Here is a 20831-nt window from a genome sequence, read left to right on the forward strand (position 1 = left end):
TTCCTCTTATAATGTGGGCCATCGATTGGAAGAAAAAATAGCCGTTGGTCAACGTTCTCGTGGAAATTTAAATTTGAATTTAAATCTAATGTCATCCTTACTCATTTAAAATCTAATGTAAAATAAAATTTATTTAAGACAAAGAATGGAAGGTCCATTTTGCCCTCTCAATTTTTTCCTACTCTAAAAAAATTTAAAATGTTTTTTATTTATAATTTCTTTTTATAAAAGTAGTGAAGCTGAGCAAATTAAACTTTATTCAAATTGGGGTTTGTTTTTTATTTTTTTTATTTTGTTTTTTTATATTCTAGGTATCAAAGGTCTCACAAACTCAATTAATTTTGGAAATTGACGGTCTTGAAAATACAAGTGAATAATCAACGTCTCAAAATTTTTATTCCATATGAGGATAATACTGAGTAATATGTGGTAGTTAGGATACAAATAGTGATAATCATTTTTAATTTAATTTAGAAAGTAATGTAAAGTAAAATACCCAGTAGTCTGCTATAGCTATGCTTTGAATGGTAGATGTCTTGAGAAGGTAATGTAAAAGTAAAATTTATTTAAGACCGTCTTCTAGAATTTTTACGGACTCCTAAAAATTTTAAAATGCTTTTATTTATAATTTCAATATTCTAAAAGAAAATTAGATTAAATACGGATTTTTGTTGATATTGAACAAAATTAAACTTTATTCATTTTTTTTTATAATTCAGTATAGATATACGGGCTTTCGATTCAATTAATTGTCTCGCCTATCAATCAATCTCCTAAATTTTTTTTATTCTATTAGAAGAAAATGTCCTATACGTTTTTTTATAATTGTGATTCCAACCATACGTACTGAAATTACTTGATCAACATTTTAGAATATTTATATCAATTATTCTATTTAAAAATTTTATCTTTCTATATCAGATAATTAAAAATATCTTTACATTAGTTATCATATCTATTTTCTATATTTTATATTTATGCATAGTAATCCCATCCAAAATCTGAGTCAGATGGAGGTCGGCTGTGCTGTCGTTGACGTTAACAGAAGGCGATGGAGACTTCCTACGAGTACAGTACTTCACGAGTGGGTTTCCCAGGCTGCTGACGAGGGGTGGTGACTATGATGACGAAGCGAGAGTTCCCTGCGCACACTCGAACCCCCTCCACGTTAGGGACCAAGAACTAGGAAAAAAGTCTCCGGAGTAGGTCCTCCGACGCTCAAATCAGGTATTTTTTTTTCCAGAAGAGCGGTAAAAATGCATAAAGTAGAAGACAGATGCGAAAAGGCGAGTGAGCGTACCTGCACCAGAGAGAGGACGCTCCTTTTTATATGACCATGTGTACTTAGGGCTTTTGACAAATGTCAGGGAATGTTGGGTGTCAGACCATGTCTGGCGATGGGTGACACTTGGCATCTTCTTATAGGTCGGAGGAAGGCTCTGTTACCAGTTGATCACAGACTGTTGGAATATACCTGACCACAACAGATATTCTCTAACAGGTGGTTACGATACTAGGACTCTGTTGTCGTTTTTGTTGATCGGGCATGAACAAGAGAACTCCTGACAACTAGCACTCGACGAGCCTGACCGGGGTGCATCTGAGTCGTCTGTTATATCCCAACCAAGCGCATCAAGTTCTTATATATAAGTATGCTATGAGAAAACTCTGTCGGTAGATATGATCCCTTCTCCTTCTTCCTTGTTTCTTGTGCTACTAGTCTGACTTCTCGACCTGGGCATCCCGACCGGTCAACCTGCCTAAATTCCCGACCTGGGCTTCTCGCCCGAGTAATCTGTCTGAATTCCCGACCTGGGCCTCTTGCTCGAGGAACCTGTCTGAATTCTAGACCTGGGCATCCTGACCAAACATCCTTTCTGAACTCCTGACCTGGGTCCCTCGCCCGAGTAACCTGTCTGAATTCCCGACCTCGGCCTCTCGCCCGAGTAACCTGTCTGAATTTCAGACTTGGGTCTCCCGACCGAGTGTTAGCTGGGTAACGACTTTTAAAATTAAAGCCCCTCTGTGGGGTTATACGTCTTCTCGACCTCTGACTGCCACGTTACTTTGACTTTTGACTGTCACGTCCCTTTAACTTATGGCTGTCACCCCCCTTGACTTATGACTGTCACGTCCCCTTGACTTCTGATTGTCACATCCCCTTGACTAGACTCTACCATTATTCACCGTATTACAAGCCTCCCCCTCAAGTCTAGTCGAAGAAGGCCCAAGCCCGCATGACTAGACTGGAATCTAGTTTCACTTGACTCTCTTACCAAGATATTAACCACTTCTCCCTTTTCCCCTGGTCTTTGGGAATTTATCACGCTACCAAGTGTTGTACAATCTCCCGAATGTTTGGGCTACTGCATCTATCCCTAGATCTGGGAATATGTAATGTGACCCTAAATGCGACATCATTTCCCGGAGGCAATTGCACGCCCCAAGGAACATGCTTTATTTCCATCTCTTTACGAAGAGCTAACCCCCCTCCTACTTGCGCTGAGGTGAGGGTGTCATGCCCCAGAGGAGTTCATGTCCGAAGAAATTTCGACAGCATCTCCTCTGTACGGGTGACAATATGAAGCATTACTACATGCAAAATATACACAGCCACATACGGCTGGAATATATACACAATAGAAACAACATAACCACGCAAGTTAATAACAACCCACACGGCTGGAAACATGCATAGCGGAAAACATAAAATAATATGAACAATCCACAACTAAAGTTTATTAGCCAATTAGGCTTGCACCACCACAAGATCTCGAAAGCAAAACACCACGAATCAAACACCAAACACAGACCAATTCATACAATACTAAAACTGCTATATACTAAAAAAATAAGTAAAGGGGAAATAAAACTGATATAACGCAGGACCCCGGACTAGAAACCGACATCTCTCCAAGCATCCATGAATTATCTACTGCTACCTGGCGCAAGAAATCTATTTTGTAGGGTGGTGAGTATTGGAACTCAGCGGGTATAGGAAAAGATAGTGCATGAAAATAACATATAAATAGAGAATAAGCCAACAGTAGACAGTCTCATAAAGGGAATAGCAGATACTACCGTGATGTTAATTTAAGTGTTCATACCTGAAGTCATATCCTAGGCTAATAACAGAAGGTCAGGAGTGGCACAAACCTGCTACAACACTGCTATAACTACAAGGTAATATGTAAGATGTGTCCATTTTACCAATAACTATACCAGTGTCTAAACACCCGTAATGAGTGTATATCTCAATATAAATGTGTATATCAACAAAAGAAACAGTAGTATATACTAGCAACAACAGCATAAACTAATAACAGCAGCATAAATAAGCAATAACAACAAATGTACACAGCAACAGCCACAGCAAGTATAATAACAGCGTATGCACGGATGGTCTCCCCGCCCACCTCTCTGCACCACGGCCCCTGTATGGTCGAGAGGCCGGATCAATGACAACTGTACCACCCAAAGGCCGCCACTCCTCTCGAGTGACTGGATGGACAGGTGCTAAGTAGCTATCTAGCTACCAAGCGAATGGGATCCCTGCTGCTCACAACTCCAGCTACCACTACCCATGAGTGGCCGAGTGCGGCACGACAGGACAAGCGACATCTCCTCCAGCTACCACTACCCATGAGTGGCTGAGTGTGCGGCGCGGCCCGACGGCTCACTCCCCCACAAGGAAGAAGTGGGCGCCTGCATGCATGCAATGACATGATGCTTTCAATGCAGCGGTCATCATGTAAACATAAGCTAAAATCGGGTATAAGGTATGCAACATGAAGCCAACATGCTAAATATAGTATATAAACAAATAACAATCAAAGCATACAAACATGGTATCTAGTATCGGTTACTGATCATGGACAACAACAAGAGACTGTATAGATATGGAAACGAATTTCTCAAAGATCGCGTGGAAGTATCAAGTGCAGGAAAATAAGATTGGAGTCAAGGTAAAAATAATTTCTTATCCAAAATAGTTCATGCACCAAGGTCAAAGTACTAAGAGAAACAAAGCAAGAAGTACCCGCCTCAAAGAAGATCGTATCAAACCAAATCAGACGTCGAGACGCTCATCTCGAATCAGAGTCCTGTAAATTATATATTATACAATTTAGCTAATAGATAAGTAATAAGTGGCTAAACCTAAAGATCCAAACCATCAGGAAAAATCCTATTTAAACCGATCATTAATTATCTTCAATTAATGATTAGCTTCCACAACTCCTATCCATGAATCTTTAATTACAATCTATTCAATTCTACCAACAGGGAACCGAACGAATCCAACCCATCACTACTAATCACAATATTAATATAATATTCCCAATACCATCAAGTATTCCTCTAAATCAACCAATCACTAATGAACCAAACCTCAACCGGAAATAAAATCGAGTCTCATCCCGTATCAACTAATTACTTAATTCTAAATTCGATACCAATCCAAATCAATCCACCAAAACTAAATCTACATTAGCATCAGATTCAAATCCAAATTTCCAATAGCCAGAACTAGATCAAAACACAATTCCAGCCAAACACTATCACAATTAGGATTACCAGTCATGAATTTATCCCTAATCATTAATGAACAAATACAGATTAAGCTACAATAGGTATCTAAAACCCAAAACCTTACTCTAAGACGAATTCGCCTCTGTTGATCCTCGGTCAGGAAGAGCAATTGTCGGAAAAATGCTCGATGGTGGTGCTTGCTGCCACAGATCTAAAGCTGGAGCTACTATAAGGCTACAAACAGGAACAATTACCTTAAACAACCTATAATTCAATTGAAACCAACACCCCAATCTAAAGATCTAACGTCCAAAGTTGTAAATGTCTTATCGCAACATGTCGGCAGCTTCTTTCCCCAACCAAGAACCACCGCAAGTAGCTGTTGGGGTCGACAGAGAAGGGCTTGAGGGTGGAGGCTCGATTTCAGGGTACTGGAGCAAGAAGTCACCGTCTAGAATGTCGACCATCCCTGATTCCAGCGAGCTCCAAGTCCAATGAAGCTAAGGCTCGAATTTCTCACCCCTTTCGCTAAAGATCAGGCCTAGCGGAGAGATCTGCGGAGAGGTGTACCTAGCGGAGCTGTAGATGAGAGCTTAAGGGATTAGAAGCTCCGGCGAGCAACGACTTGAGCAACACCGTGTGATAGGGTGAAGTGGCGTTCATCTCTGGTGGCACGACATCGACAATGGCCTCACAGCCGGCGGCATGGTAGAGGCACCGGGGTGAAAACGCGAGGGAGAGGTCACGGTACCGAGAGGACAGTCGACGGTGGGCGGTTAGTGTCGCGGTGTGGCTTGGTCGGGCGACGACGCGAGAGAGGGAGGCGGAGGTGTGCGGCGGATGAAGAGAAGAAGGTTTTCGGCGAGAGAAGGAATAGGGCACGGGAGTTTTTAAATAAAAAGGGAAAATAATATTTAAGGAAATTAAACATTTCCTCGTCTAAATCGGGTAGCTTAAACAGACTTTACCCTGACCTAAAATTTATCCCCTTAACCTACGCCATACAAGCTCCGAAAATTTCCCAGAAAAATCCTAAAAATTCTGTTAAGGCTATTAGCCTATTAAACCTTATTATTTAATGATTATCTGGTTCGATATTTTATAGAGGGTCTGGAATCCAGATCGAAGCATCGAGGGTCGTGAGAGTAAGATCACTTATAACTCGCACTGGGACGAGAGTCTGGGACCCGACCGACAAGTCGTTAGGCGTGAGAGCAAGCTCACTTATAACTCACGCTAGGGCGAGAGTCTGGAATCCCGACCGAGAGGTTGTTGGGTGTGAGAGTAGGCCACTTATAACTCACACTGGAGTGAAAGTCTGGATTCCCGACCGAGAGGTCGTTGGGTGTGAGAGCAGATTCACTTATAACTCATATTGGGGCGAGAGTCTGGAGGTGTGAGAGCATGCTCACTTATAACTCGCGCTGGGATGAGAGTCTGGAATCTCGACCGAGAGGTTGTTGGGCGTGAGAGAAGGCTCACTTATAACTCACACTAGGGCGAGAGTCTGGAGGTGTGAGAGCATGCTTGCTTATAACTCGTGCTGGGGCAAGAGTCTGGAATCCCGACCGAGAGGTCGTTGGGTGTGAGAGTAGGCTCACTTATAACTTGCACTGGGGCGAGAGTCTGGAGTCATGAGAGCATGCTCACGTATAACTTGCGCTAGGGCGAGAGTCTGGAATCCCGACCGAGAGGTCATTGGGCATGAGAGTAGACTCACTTATAACTCGCATCGGGGCTAGAGTCTGGAGTCATGAGAGAATGCTCACTTATAACTCGCGCTGGGGCGAGAGTTTGGAATCCTGACCGAGAGGTCATTGGACGTGAGAGCATGCTCACTTGTAACTCGCACTAGGGTGAGAATCTGGAGGCGTGAGAGCATGCTCACTTATAACTCGCGCTGGGACGAGAGTCTGGAATCCCGACCGAGAGGTTGTTGGGCGTGAGAGTAGGCTCACTTATAACTCGCACTGGAGTGAGAGTCTGGAATCTTGACCGAGAGGTCGTTGGGCGTGAGAGCAGGCTCACTTATAACTCGCACTAGGGTGAAAGTCTGGGACCCGATCGAGAGGTCCTTAGGCATGAGAGCAAACTTACTTATAACTCGCGTTAGGGTGAGAGTCTGGAATCCCGACTGAGAGGTCGTTGGGCATGAGAGCAGGCTCACTTATAACTCACACTAGGGCAAGAGTCTGGAGGCGTGAGAGCATGCTCACTTATAACTCGCACTGGGGCGAGAGTCTGGAATCCCGACCAAGAGGTCGTGGGTGTGAGAGCAGACTCATTTATAACTCGCACTGGGATGAGAGTCTGGAAGCGTGAGAGCATGCTCACTTATAACTCGCACTGGGGCGAGAGTCTGGAATCTCGACCAGGAGGTCGTTGGGCGTGAGAGCAGACTCACTTATTACTCGCACTGGGGCGAGAGTCTGGAGGTGTGAAAGCATGCTCACTTATAACTCACGTTGGGGCGAGAGTCTGGAATCCCGACCGAGAGGTCGTTGGGCGTGAGAGCAGACTCACTTATAACTCACACTGGGGTGAGAGTCTGGGACCTGACCGAGAGGTCGTTGAGCGTGAGAGCAGACTCACTTATAACTCGCACTAGGGTGAGAGTCTGGAGGTGTGAGAGCATGCTCACTTATAATTCATGCTGGGGCAAGAGTCTGGAATCCCGACTGAGAGGTCGTTGGGCGTGAGAGCAGGCTCACTTATAACTCGCACTGGGGAGAGAGTCTGGGACCCGACCGAGAGGTCGTTCAGAAACCCCTCAGAATTGGTATGGAGATCTGATTGACGTCTGAAGCTTGACCTAGGAATTAGTCCAAGAACTCCTACTTTGATGTTGCATTTAGAGGTCGAGCCAATTATGTGTAACTTGCGACGTCCCCTACAATCTCAAAATACATTACATAAGCTTTAATTAAACAAGCCATCTTTAAATCTTACTTTGCTTTCAAGGTAGAAAAATAAAATGAGAGCGCCAAATTCAAATCGTCACTTCCTTTCATCTTCCTTCCCCTTTCCCGAGGTAACTGCATGACCATCTCAATACCTGACATATGGTCTTTCGTTCCCTTTCCCAAGGTAACCGCATGGTCGTCCTGCCACCCGACGTATGACCTTCCTGCATTGAGTTGCTGCCGTACACAAATCTCTCTCTTATAACTCGCGCTGGGACGAGAGTCTAAAATCCCGACCGAGAGGTCGTTGGGCGTGAGAACAGACTCACTTATAACTCGCATTGGGGCGAGAGTCTGGGACCCGACCGAGAGGTCGTTCAGAAACCCCTCGGAACTGGTCTGGAGATCTGATTGACGTCTGAAGGTTGACCCAAGAATTAGTCTAGGAACTCCTGCTTCGGTGTTGCATTTAGAGGTTGAGCCAATTATGTGTAACTTACGACGCCCCCTACAATCTCAAAATACATTACGTAAGCTTTAATTAAACAAGTCATCTTTAAATCTTACTCTGCTTTCGAGGTAGAAAAATAAAATGAGAGCGCCAAATTCAAATTGCCGCTTCCTTTCATCTTCCTTCCCCCTTTCCCGAGGTAACTGCATGACCATCTCAATACCTGACGCATGGTCTTTCGTTCCCTTTCCCAAGGTAACCGCATGGCCATCCTACCACCCGACATATGACCTTCTTGCGTTGAGTTGCTGCCGTCCACAAATCTCTCTCTATGATTTCCTTGTTACATCCATCATTAATACCTTTCATCGGGGAGTGACATCTGCCCCACAAACCTTTCCCATTACTGTGATTGATAAACACTTTTTTGCACATGACCCTATATAACTCTAGACTCTTGATCTGACGGCTTGAGTTATCATACCCCTCCCCTTTGATGCTTCCTATGTAACGACTCAAATTTCCTTATTTTGAGCCCAAAAAGTAACTCAAAAATATTTTTAAATGCTATAGAAAAATTCTAGAGAATTTTAAAAATTTTTAGAGTATTTTTATGTAATTTTTGGAGTTCGTTTGGTATTTTTACCAAGAGAAAGAAGTTTAAAAAAAAAAGAAAGAAAAGTGTTGAAGCCGGGTTTTGAACCCAAGACCTCAGACCCGAACCAAGTTTTAACCGAACTCAGCCAACCAACCGGTCTACGAGAGTTTTGTTAATCAAGTATGGAGTGAAATATATTTAAGCTATAGTTGGAACGTTTAAAATAAAAGGGGAACAAAAGTGCGCGACTGAGGGATCGAAGCTGAGACCTTTGACCCGAGCAAAACCCGCTTGACCAGCTGTGCTGGCAGCCAATGTTAATTAAGGAAAGGGATGAATAATACTTAAGCAGTAGTTAGATAATAAAATACCTAAGTTAAGAGAGGACTTAAGTTTCTCCCGTGACCTAAAACTCCCGAACCCCTCTCCTCCTCTCTCGCGAACGGCGACGGCGACGGCGACTCCACTGTTCGGGCGGAGAAGGCGACGGAGCTAGGCCTTTTTCCGGCGGTCTTCACCCAACCGTGACCACCTCGACGAGGGGAACTCGGGAACACCAAGAACTGCCGAGATTGAAGCTTCTCCGAAACCCTAGAACCTCTCTTTCTCGGTTGTAAGTCCAAGAAAACGAAGGTGAGTTGCTACTCACCTGCAGTAGGATAGCTCCGAGGTTTATTTCTTGTTATTTTCTTTGTTTCCGAAGTTTTGCCTCCTGTTGAAATTGCTGCCGAGAATCTCAAAGAAAGGAGATAGATTTGTTGCTTAGCATGTGGTTTGGTTTCTTCAGGCTTTGTAGATGGAATTCGGATTTGTTCCTATGTAGATTGTTCTGTTGAATTTTTATGAGCACGATCAGTCAATTATGAAATTTTATAGGTTCTGGATTAGTACGTCTTTATTGGTTCTACTTTTGTTTTTGGGATCCTTGTATAGAGTTAAATTAAATAGATACTTGCAAATTGTCAGTCTCTTGTTAGTTTCCTACCAAGATTGGTTAGGTATTGAAGAATTAGATTGTGGTTAGAAGATTTGAGTATGGGTTAGTTGAATTTGATTCTTGCTGTATGACGAACAGATTATGCTATTTCTGGACAGAATTAGAGTGTTTTAAAAATGTTTTCCATTGTGTTTCACTACTGGTGTTGGCTGGGAAATGCTGGGCAGATTTGAAGGGATAGGTTTCAGTGTGGTTAAGTGGATGTGTTTACAACATTCTCCTATGAAACTTGGATTGTACATGTACTACTTGAAGTTTTGAGTTGAGTCCTATAAGAATGACAGTAGAGGGGCGATGCATGGTTATCGGTATTACATGATATGAATCAAGTATAGAGAACTAAATTGATATGAAACACGAAAAGAAGATAGAAAGATGCAGGAAATATGTTTAGTGGAAAATGTAAGTCACAAAGAAAAGATATATATGAAATGAAGCCTTAAGAAACTAGTTAAGAGTGATAGAATACAGTCTACAGCTTTTTGTTTACTGTTATTTGTGAGCATGTGTAGTTTTAGTTTTTAGGTTGCTTGTGACCTTAACTAGCTTTTGTTTTTGTGTTGAATTACTAAGTGTGAACAGTCCTTTGGAGCTACTATACACTTTAGCTCACTGTTTAATTGCCGAGGCAATCTTAGAGCTTGTAGAGCAGAGTTTTGTTAGCTTAGCGTGCAGAATTTTAAGTGCAGATTTCTTTCATTAAGTGCAGATTTTATTAAATACACAAGTGCAGATTTTATTAAGTTACAAGAGCAGATTTTTATTAAGCTTAAATGCAGAGTTGTTGTTAGCTTGAATATGCAGAATTTTTAGTATGCAGATTTTGTTAAGCTAGTATGCAGATTTTTGTTAAGCTATTATGCAGATTTTTATTAAGCTAGTATGCAGATTTCTGATAAGTATTAATGCAGATTTTTGATAAGTATTAGATGTGTAGATTTCTTTTGTATTCTATGCATGATTATGTGTTACATAGTTAGTTTCATTCAAAGATTCATACGAAAGATACCCTAACAGTATTTTGGGTTTAAGAAAAGTATAAGAAAGATAAAGAAAAGAAAGAAAAGGCCAAGGCCTTAAGTAGATCCCAAAGTCAAGACTTTAGGGATTTTTGGCACACAAGGTGTCTATTAAAATGCCAAGGCATTTAAAGAAGAAGTAATTAAGATTATAAGTATTTTACTTTTAAGAAGAGGATAGTACCCGACTTCCGAGGTTGTCGTTAAACAAATCCAGGTGTCCAATTCCGAGGTCTTGGCCCTGGTAGACCGAGGTTTGCTGTAACAACCACCCTTCTTACTACTTCTCTCTAAGGGCGACCATTACCTATCTATACTTTACTTACTAGTGTCACTTATGCTAATATTAGCAACACTTAGATTTATCACGGCCCCAGAGGAATTCCTACCAAAAAATTTCGACAGAATCTCCCCTGTACCGGTGACTAAATCCATAATACAAACAATATATACGCAGCCACAGGCGGCTGGAATACATTTTTCACAACCACGCAGTAATAAAATCACATTATAACCAAAGCAACTACTCTAGCAAAAGCAACCAACTACATCACTCCACAAATAATAAAAGTAAACTAATTACAAGTGCGGAATAAACTTAAATACAGTCTCAACTCATAATGACACTTAAGAAAACTAAAAGGATTAAACATAAAGTCTTGACAATTTTTTTTTGCCAGCTAATTCTGGATCTCTCCACAGTCCAAACATCACACATCTTCATCACCACCACCATCCTGTCGCCTCCTTTTCATATCTTAGCTTTTCCTTTATCTGCGGTAGGAGGAAAGAAAACAAAAGATCTATAAGCGAAAACGCTTAGTAAGTACTAATCTATCTCACAAAAACTCAAAGTGCATAAAAAGAATGCAACAATACTAAAACTGAAATGCTAAAAGCAAAGCTACATGTACTTATGGTATACAGAAATAAAACTGAATACTAAACATGCTCACTAACTGACAGGAAAGTAATGAACCAACTACTGTAAGCTTAGAATTAAAGAACTAAACTTTTATTGATTCTAAGCATAAACTTGTTTCATTTTCTTATATCCTTATACTAGAAATTAATCTTTTAATTTCTCTTTCACTTTCTTCTTCTTGTTCTTCTTACTTTTCTTATACTAGAAATTAATCTTTTAATTTCTCTTTCACTTTCTTCTTCTTGTTCTTCTTTTCTTTTCTTTTCTTTTCTTTTCTTCTTTGGGCCCAGGCTTAGTACCATCTTTGTTTTGCGCGCTCTCTAATAGTGACTGAGGTAGCGAGCCTCCAGTCCTATGAGGTAAAGACCTTGGTCTTACCAGGGCCAAGACCTTGGAATTGGTCACCTGGATTTGTTTAACGACAACCTTGGAAGTCGGGTACTAGCCTCTTACTTTAGTTTACTTGTTATCTCTTTTTAACTAGACCTTGGTCTTTTTCTTTTTACTAAGTTTTCTCATAATCCTTTATTAGAGTTTATTGGAATCCTTTAGATATACCTAACAAGTGTAGGATTACAATTAACTAAGCATGCTATATAAAAACAATACAAGGAAACAATCTGAACTCTCTCTAAGCATGTTATAAAACAAAGCAACAGAAAAGTAAATCTGAACTTTCTAAACATGCTGTAAAACAAAGGAAAAGAAAGCACATCTGAACTTACTAATCATGCTATAGAATAGAGCAAAAGAGAGCTAATTTGAACTTTTAAAACATGCTGTGATAAGAGCAAAGAAAGCTAATCTGATCTTACTAATCATGCTATAAAATAGAATCAAGAAAGCAACTTTAAGGTTACTAATCATGCTATGAAATAGAGCTAAGAAAGCAACTTTAAGCTTTCTAAACATGCTATAAAATAGGCAAAAGATAGCTAACTTGGACTTACTAAACATGTTGTAAGATAAAGCAAAGTCAATCACTAAAATGCTGGATAGGATAGCAAAGTAAGCTAACTCTGAATTGTTATAACGAGGTTGTTCTTGCCTTTCAAACAGTAATAAACAATCTATCCCAACATACTAGTATACTAAGTGGTGCATGCTTGTTAAGTAGTAGGGAAAAACTAAACCGTGCATGCTCTTTTAGTGGCAAGGGAAACTAACCGTGTAGGGCTCAAGTTAATGGTTGTTCATGTTCATTGAAACTCAAGAAATCCAAAACTAAATGCTTAACCTCAGAATTGCTCATGCACTAAACGGGAACATAGTTTAAATCAAACCGTACAGCTAAGACTATAGCAAGAGGACTAACAGTATACTCAAAATATGAACCACTTCAAGCTCATTATGCAACCCATTTCATGCTCGTTGAATGTCAATCAAATTCTGATACTGCTTACTCATTTTAAGTGGTTGTTCATGCTTGTTCAACTACACAAGAAACATACAACTAAGAAATCTAAACTGTATGCTAGGATAACAGGACTGTTCATGTTCATGGAGGTAGCAAAGCAAAACCAAAAACTGCATACTAATTAATGAGACTGTTTACACACTTTGATTTGCAAGAATGCACCCTGAAAATACTACCAAGAAGATCTAAAGCAGCATATTAAGGTAGTAACAAAACTTAAACTACATGCCTGATCTATTGGCAGCATGCATCAATATGATCTACACTGGAATTTTAAACCATAAGCTTAAACTGAAACTAAATCTTCTCCATGTTCAGTACCACAGCCAGAAGACAGAAAAGAAACCAATTGCCACAACAATTGCTCTTCATGCTCAGAAAAAGGATATTCTGAAATTTATCTACACGGCACAACCCAATGGATCAAAACCGAGATCCGAACACTTCTAGAACTAACTATCCATTAAAACCCCTTCTCAATCTTCCTATAAGAACTCACGGTAGCAAGCACTACCAACAAATCTTCACAGAAAATTCGAGAACAAGCTAAAATACACTACAATACTTATACTTTACAGCACAACAGGATCTAAGATCTTGTTACAACAGCACTTAGGAAGAAGACAACCAAAAACGCATGCTGTACACAACCATCCGAAAGCAAAGAAAGCAAATCGAAGCTCGGAGCAACTCCTACCGCAGGTGAGTAGTACTTACCGAGCGTTCTTGGACTTACAACCGAGAAGAGAAAGGAGAAGGCTCTTAGGGTCTCCGGCGCCGGCGGAGCTTTCTTCCGGCCAGCCCTCACCCGTGGGTGGTCATCCCGACAGAGAAGAGCTCGCAGGCACAAGAAGAAGCCAGAAAATCTGCAATCCCGAGCCCTCCGAAAACCCTAAGAGCCTTCTCCTTTCTCTTCTCGGTTGTAAGTCCAAGAACGCTCGGTAAGTACTACTCACCTGCGGTAGGAGTTGCTCCGAGCTTCGATTTGCTTTCTTTTCTTTCGGATGGTTGTGTACAGCATGCGTTTTTGGTTGTCTTCTTCCTAAGTGCTGTTGTAACAAGATCTTAGATCCTGTTGTGCTGTAAAGTATAAGTATTGTAGTGTATTTTAGCTTGTTCTCGAATTTTCTGTGAAGATTTGTTGGTAGTGCTTGCTGCCGTGAGTTCTTATAGGAAGATTGAGAAGGGGTTTTAATGGATAGTTAGTTCTAGAAGTGTTCGGATCTCGGTTTTGATCCATTGGGTTGTGCCGTGTAGATAAATTTCAGAATATCCTTTTTCTGAGCATGAAGAGCAATTGTTGTGGCAATTGGTTTTTTTCTATCTTCTGGCTGTGGTACTGAACATGGAGAAGATTTAGTTTCAGTTTAAGCTTATGGTTTAAAATTCTAGTGTAGATCATATTGATGCATGCTGCCAATAGATCAGGCATGTAGTTTAAATTTTGTTACTACCTTAATATGCTACTTTAGATCTTCTTGGTAGTATTTTCAGGGTGCATTCTTGCAAATCAAAGTGTGTAAACAGTCTCATTAATTAGTATGCAGTTTTTGGTTTTGCTTTGCTACCTCCATGAACATGAACAGTCCTGTTATCCTAGCATACAGTTTAGATTGCTTAGTTGTATGTTTCTTGTGTAGTTGAACAAGCATGAACAACCACTTAAAATGAGTAAGCAGTATCAGAATTTGATTGACATTCAACGAGCATGAAATGGGTTGCATAATGAGCTTGAAGTGATTCATATTTTGAGTATACTGTTAGTCTTCTTGCTATAGTCTTAGCTGTACGGTTTGATTTAAACTATGTTCCCGTTTAGTGCATGAGCAATTCTGAGGTTAAGCATTTAGTTTTGGATTTCTTGAGTTTCAATGAACATGAACAACCATTAACTTGAGCCCTGCACGGTTAGTTTCCCTTACCACTAAAAGAGCATGCACGGTTTAGTTTTTCCCTACTACTTAACAAGCATGCACCACTTAGTATACTAGTATGTTGGGATAGATTGTTTATTACTGTTTGAAAGGCAAGAACAACCTCGTTATAACAATTCAGAGTTAGCTTACTTTGCTATCCTATCCAGCATTTTAGTGATTGACTTTGCTTTATCTTACAGCATGTTTAGTAAGTCCAAGTTAGCTATCTTTTGCCTATTTTATAGCATGTTTAGAAAGCTTAAAGTTGCTTTCTTAGCTCTATTTCATAGCATGATTAGTAAGCTTAAAGTTGCTTTCTTGATTCTATTTTATAGCATGATTAGTAAGATCAGATTAGCTTTCTTTGCTCTTATCACAGCATGTTTTAAAAGTTCAAATTAGCTCTCTTTTGCTCTATTCTATAGCATGATTAGTAAGTCCAGATGTGCTTTCTTTTCCTTTATTTTACAGCATGTTTAGAAAGTTCAGATTTTCTTTTCTGTTGCTTTGTTTTATAACATGCTTAGAGAGAGTTCAGATTGTTTCCTTGTATTGTTTTTATATAGCATGCTTAGTTAATTGTAATCCTACACTTGTTAGGTATATCTAAAGGATTCCAATAAACTCTAATAAAGGATTATGAGAAAACTTAGTAAAAAGAAAAAGACCAAGGTCTAGTTAAAAAGAGATAAGAAGTAAACTAAAGTTAGAGGCTAGTACCCGACTTCCAAGGTTGTCGTTAAACAAATCCAGGTGACCAATTCCAAGGTCTTGGCCCTGGTAAGACCAAGGTCTTTACCTCATAGGACTCGCGCAAAACAAAGATGGTACTAAGCCTGGGCCCAAAGAAGAAAAGAAAAGAAAAGAAAAGAAGAACAAGAAGAAGAAAGTGAAAGAGAAATTAAAAGATTAATTTCTAGTATAAGAAAAGTAAGAAGAACAAGAAGAAGAAAGTGAAAGAGAAATTAAAAGATAAATTTCTAGTATAAGGATATAAGAAAATGAAACAAGTTTATGCTTAGAATCAATAAAAGTTTAGTTCTTTAATTCTAAGCTTATAGTAGTTGGTTCATTACTTTCCTGTCAGTTAGTGAGCATGTTTAGTATTCAGTTTTATTTCTGTATACCATGAGTACATGTAGCTTTGCTTTTAGCATTTCAGTTTTAGTATTGTTGCATTCTTTTTATGCACTTCGAGTTTTTGTGAGATAGATTAGTACTTACTAAGCGTTTTCGCTTATAGATCTTTTGTTTTCTTTTCTCCTACCGCAGATAAAGGAAAAGCTAAGATATGAAAAGGAGGCGACAGGATGGTGGTGGTGATGAAGATGTGTGATGTTTGGACTGTGGAGAGATCCAGAATTAGCTGGCAAAAAAAAATTGTCAAGACTTTATGTTTAATCCTTTTAGTTTTCTTAAGTGTCATTATGAGTTGAGACTGTATTTAAGTTTATTCTGCACTTGTAATTAGTTTACTTTTATTATTTGTGGAGTGATGTAGTTGGTTGCTTTTGCTAGAGTAGTTGCTTTGGTTATAGTGTGATTTTATTACCGCGTGGTTGTGAAAAATGTATTCCAGCCGCCTGTGGCTGCGTATATATTGTTTGTATTATGGATTTAGTCACCGGTACAGGGAAGATTTTGCCGAAATTTTTCGGTAGGAATTCCTCTAGGGCCGTAATAAATCTAAGTGTTGCTAATATTAGCATAAGTGACACTAGTAAGTAAAGTATAGATAGGTAATGGTCGCCCTTAGAGAGAAGTAGTAAGAAGGGTGGTTGTTACAGTTGGTATCAGAGCTGGTCCCATTCTCCAGCATCACACATCAGCACCATGTTTGCCGTCTTCAAGTAAGAAAGTATTTAATTTTCTTTTATGTTTTTTTTATTATTTGCAGTATAGAGTATCTGCTTATATGTGCTTAGGAAAGAAGAAAATTCTTGTTTTAATTTTCTATGTTTTGATACATATGCTTAGAAAAAAATAGAGACAATTTTAGTTTTGTTTCTCTTATATTCATATACATAAGTTTGTTTAGAAAGGATAGAGAAGATGTCAAGTATTATTCTTGGCATAGTTATATGTTAAGATAGAGGACAAGACAGTGGGGAGTCAGAAACCCCAGTTAAGTAATTAGAACTAGAAGGACAATGATAACAAGAAAGACCCAAGTAGGAAGACATTTCGGTAGTCTGCGAATACCCAAAAGTATTTCTAGAAGAGCTACCTGGACTACCTTTCAACAGAGAAATAGAGTTTGAAATTGCGTTGTTTCCTGATACCAGTTCAATTTCAAAAGCTCTGTATCGAATTTTTCTAGCAGAGCTAAGAGAGTTACAAGAACAATTTTAGGAGCTACTTGACAAGGGTTTTATCCGCCCTAGTCATTCATCCCGGAGAGCCCCAGAGTTGTTCGTTAAGGAGAAAGATAGATCTATGCGGATGTGCATAGATTTTAGAGCGCTGAGCAAAGTAGTAGTTAAGGACAAATACCCTCTTCCCAGAATAGATGATCTATTGGATCAGCTAAAGAGGGCAATAATGTTCTCTAAAACAGACCTGCGTTTTGGGGAACCATCAGTTGAAAGTGAAAGGAAGTGATGCACCCAGAACAGTTTCCAGGACCAGAAATGGACACTATGAATTTGTAGTCATGCCATTTGGTGTGACTAATGCACCTATGGTCTCCAGAGACCTTATAACAAGCCTTTCAAGGACCATTAATGAATATGATTCGATATGAATGATAGAGGATCGAGAAGTTAAGAGACTAAGGAACAAAGAGTACCATTAGTGAAAGTTATTTAGAACCAGAAGCACGAGAAAATTATTTAGGAGTGTAAGGACAGTATGAGACAGAGAGATATAGAATTATTCTAAGTTCGAGGACGAACTTTTTATAAGGTATGGGGAATTGTAACGACCCAAATTTTCTCATTTTGAGCCCCAAAAATAATTCAAAAATATTTTTAAATGCTATGAAAAATTCTAGAGATTTTTAGAAATTTTTAGAGTATTTTTACGTAATTTTTGGAGTTCGTTTGGTATTTTTACCAAGAGGAAGAAGTTTAAAAAAATAAAAAATAATAATAATAAATATATATGTTAAAGCCGGGTTTTGAACCCAGGACTTCGAACCTGAATCAGGTTTTTATCGAGCTCAGCCAACCAACTGGTCTACAACCTTTTTGTGAACATATATGGGACGAAATACATTTAAGCAGTAGTTAAGAACAGTTAAAATAAAAGGGAAATTAAATGCTCGGCTGAGGTTTCGAAACCGTGACCAAAGGTTTCGGTTAAACACAGCCAACCAACTCTTCCAGCGGGCGTTTCTTATTAAAGAAGGAGAAATATTCTATTTGAGCAGTAGTTAGGAAATAGAGAATAAATACGAAATAAAATGGTTGCAGCCGAGACTCGAACCCACGAGCCGGGCCTTAAGCAAAACGCAGCCAACCAACTGCACCAGCGGTTGATGCCAATCAGATATGCAGCGACAAATATTTAAGGTATAGTATTTAATAAAAAAAAACCCTAGTTATAAAAGAGGGCTTATTTTTCTTCCCGAGACTAAAATTTCTTCTCATCTCTTCTCTTCTCGCAACGGCGTCGATCTCTCTCGGGTGAAACCGCAGCAGGAAGCTGGGGTGTTTCCGGCGGCTTGCGAGGGTTCAATCCGAGAGCTTTTCACTTCTTCACGATCCTCTCGACGAGGTGGACGCATAGGCACAAGAAGAGGTCAGGAACTCAAGCATCCCAGCAACCCTAGAAGCCCTTTCCTCCTTCAGTAGAGGGTCTAAGAACGCAAGGTAAGTCGCTTACTCACCTGCGGTAAGAGTAGTTCCGAATTCGATTGATGTTTCCTTGCGTCTTTTGATTGTTGAAGCATGTTTTGAAGCTTGCTGCCATGTATGCTGCCGTGAGTTTCATTAAGGCTACAAGAGGAGAATTTGTATAGGTTCAATTTGAGGTTTCCGTGAGTTTTATAAAGAAGATTGTTCTTCCCTTTTAGGCTTTCAGATTTTGTTGTAAAGAATTCAAAATTTCTAGGGATTTTGTTTCTTCTTGTTTTAGAATTTTTGCTGTGAAGATTGGGTTTAGGGCTTGCTGCCGTGAGACTCAAAGAAAGGATAAGGAAGAGTTGTTGAGTTCGGTTTAGGGTTTGCTGCCGTGAGACTCAAAGATAAAGAATTGGTTTGATGTAAGCTTGAGTTCTATATTTAGGAAGATAATTCTTGTACAGATTTTTGAGGTTAGTTTAGTCTAAAGGGCTTGCTGCCGTGGGTTTCAAAGAAGGTTTATGAATGATTTTAGATCTGTTTAGTTTAAAGCATGCAGTGTTAGCTTTAGATACTTGCTGTTTAGATTCCCTTTGTTAATGATTCGGTAAGCTTGAGTAATCTTGTATTTAGCACTGCAGATTTTAGTTCTTTGCCACCTCATTGATTATTGATCTGATTTTATATTTGCTGCCTTCAGTTTATATAAGAAAGATAAGCAGACTCCCAATCCAAGACACCCATGAGTTTGTTACTTAAAATGCCTTGGAGTATCTTGGCAGCTATGGTTGATTTCAGTGATAGGAATAGTGGATAAGTTTTATATAATCACAGTATTAATGTAAGCGTTGGTACAACTATTTTAACGCAGGCTCTACTGGATGTTAAGCGTCCACTCAAAATCTCAATATATGATTCAGATATTAAAGGTCTAAGAGTCCCTGCATTAGAGCTGCTGGGTAGAAGATTATATGATCTATTTCAATGGGGTTTCGCTACATAAAATCAGATGACTGTAAGATATATCATGTTGATGATCAAACAGAAAGTTTAGAAGGCAGGCGTTGATACTAGATGAGTGGGAGAACTGAAATGATTGAAATCAATTTGGAAGTTTTAATGAAGTTTAGATCTCCTTGTAGTACAGAATTTTAGTGCAGTTTAGATCTCATTGTAGTACAGATTTTTAGTTTCTTTAGTAGTGCAGATTTTAGATAAGCTTAGTATGCAAATTTTAGATAAGCATAGTATGCAGATTTTGTTAAGCTTAGTATGCAGATTTTAGATAAGCTTAATATGCAGATTTTAGTTAAGCTTAGCATGCAGATTTATGTTAAGCTTTGTATGCAGATTATTTTGTTAAGATGACATGTAGATTTATTCCTGTTTAAACTACAGTTTTAGAACTTCTCAAGTACAGCAGTTTCAGTTGTTATAGCATCTAATCTTAGTTTGTTTAAGTATTCCCTTTCAGTTTGTTTAAGCATTCACTCTTAGTATGTTTAAGTGTGGAATTTCAGTTTACCTAAGCATTTCAAAGTTAGAATACGCTTAAACATTTCAGTTTCTTTTTAAAGAAGTATTCTTTTAGAAGTATTAACAAGTATAAGAAAGATAAAGAAAAGAAAGAAAAAGGCCAAGGCCTTAAGTAGATCCCAAAGTCAAGAATTTAGGGATTTTGACACACAAGGTGCTTATTAAAATGCCAAGGCATTATATATTAGAAGTATTAAAAGATAACAAGTATTTTACTTTTATCAGTGGCACTGTACTGGACTCTTTGTCCTTGGGCTGGGCTCCCATAGTCGTCCCTAGGTTTAGATAACCTAGTAGTAACGGCACGACCGACGGTCGACGACCCAAGGGTCGCCAAATGGGCCGCCAAATGGGTCGGGTCGTTACAAAAGTAAAAGCACAGTTGCCGGGCCCAAGAGAAGTTGATTACTATTTTGAAGTATTATAAGTATAAGTTTTTTGAACAAGTAAAACGAGTTTTACATAAACATAAAGTATTAAAGATGAAGTTAGAACAAATGAAATAAAGTTTCATATAGTTCTAAAAATCAGTAAGTTTAGTTCTTTATTCTACCATGTTTATCTAGTGGATGAGTAGTTTTCATGTTTACCTATTAGATTAGTAGCATGATTAGCTATTAGAATTACATGAGTAGATTCCTTAGCTTTTCTTTGCTATTAGTTTGACATGAGCAGTTATGTTTATGCTTTATTTCTTTTTAGAGCATATAGTTTCTAGTTCTTTCTGTATACATGCATATTCGTGTTTTTGTGAGTT

General features: G+C 39.1%; 1 long non-coding RNA gene across 1 annotated transcript; it reads left to right on the plus strand.

Moving 5' to 3' along the window:
• The first annotated feature begins 8595 nt into the window (after positions 1-8595).
• Positions 8596-16273, plus strand: LOC122030462. Its single transcript, XR_006125431.1, has 2 exons — positions 8596-9115; positions 16029-16273. It is a non-coding gene; the product is annotated as an uncharacterized LOC122030462 (long non-coding RNA).
• The last annotated feature ends 4558 nt before the right edge of the window (positions 16274-20831 follow it).

This window comes from Zingiber officinale, chromosome 10B (assembly GCF_018446385.1).
Source record: "Zingiber officinale cultivar Zhangliang chromosome 10B, Zo_v1.1, whole genome shotgun sequence".
NCBI lineage: Eukaryota > Viridiplantae > Streptophyta > Magnoliopsida > Zingiberales > Zingiberaceae > Zingiber > Zingiber officinale.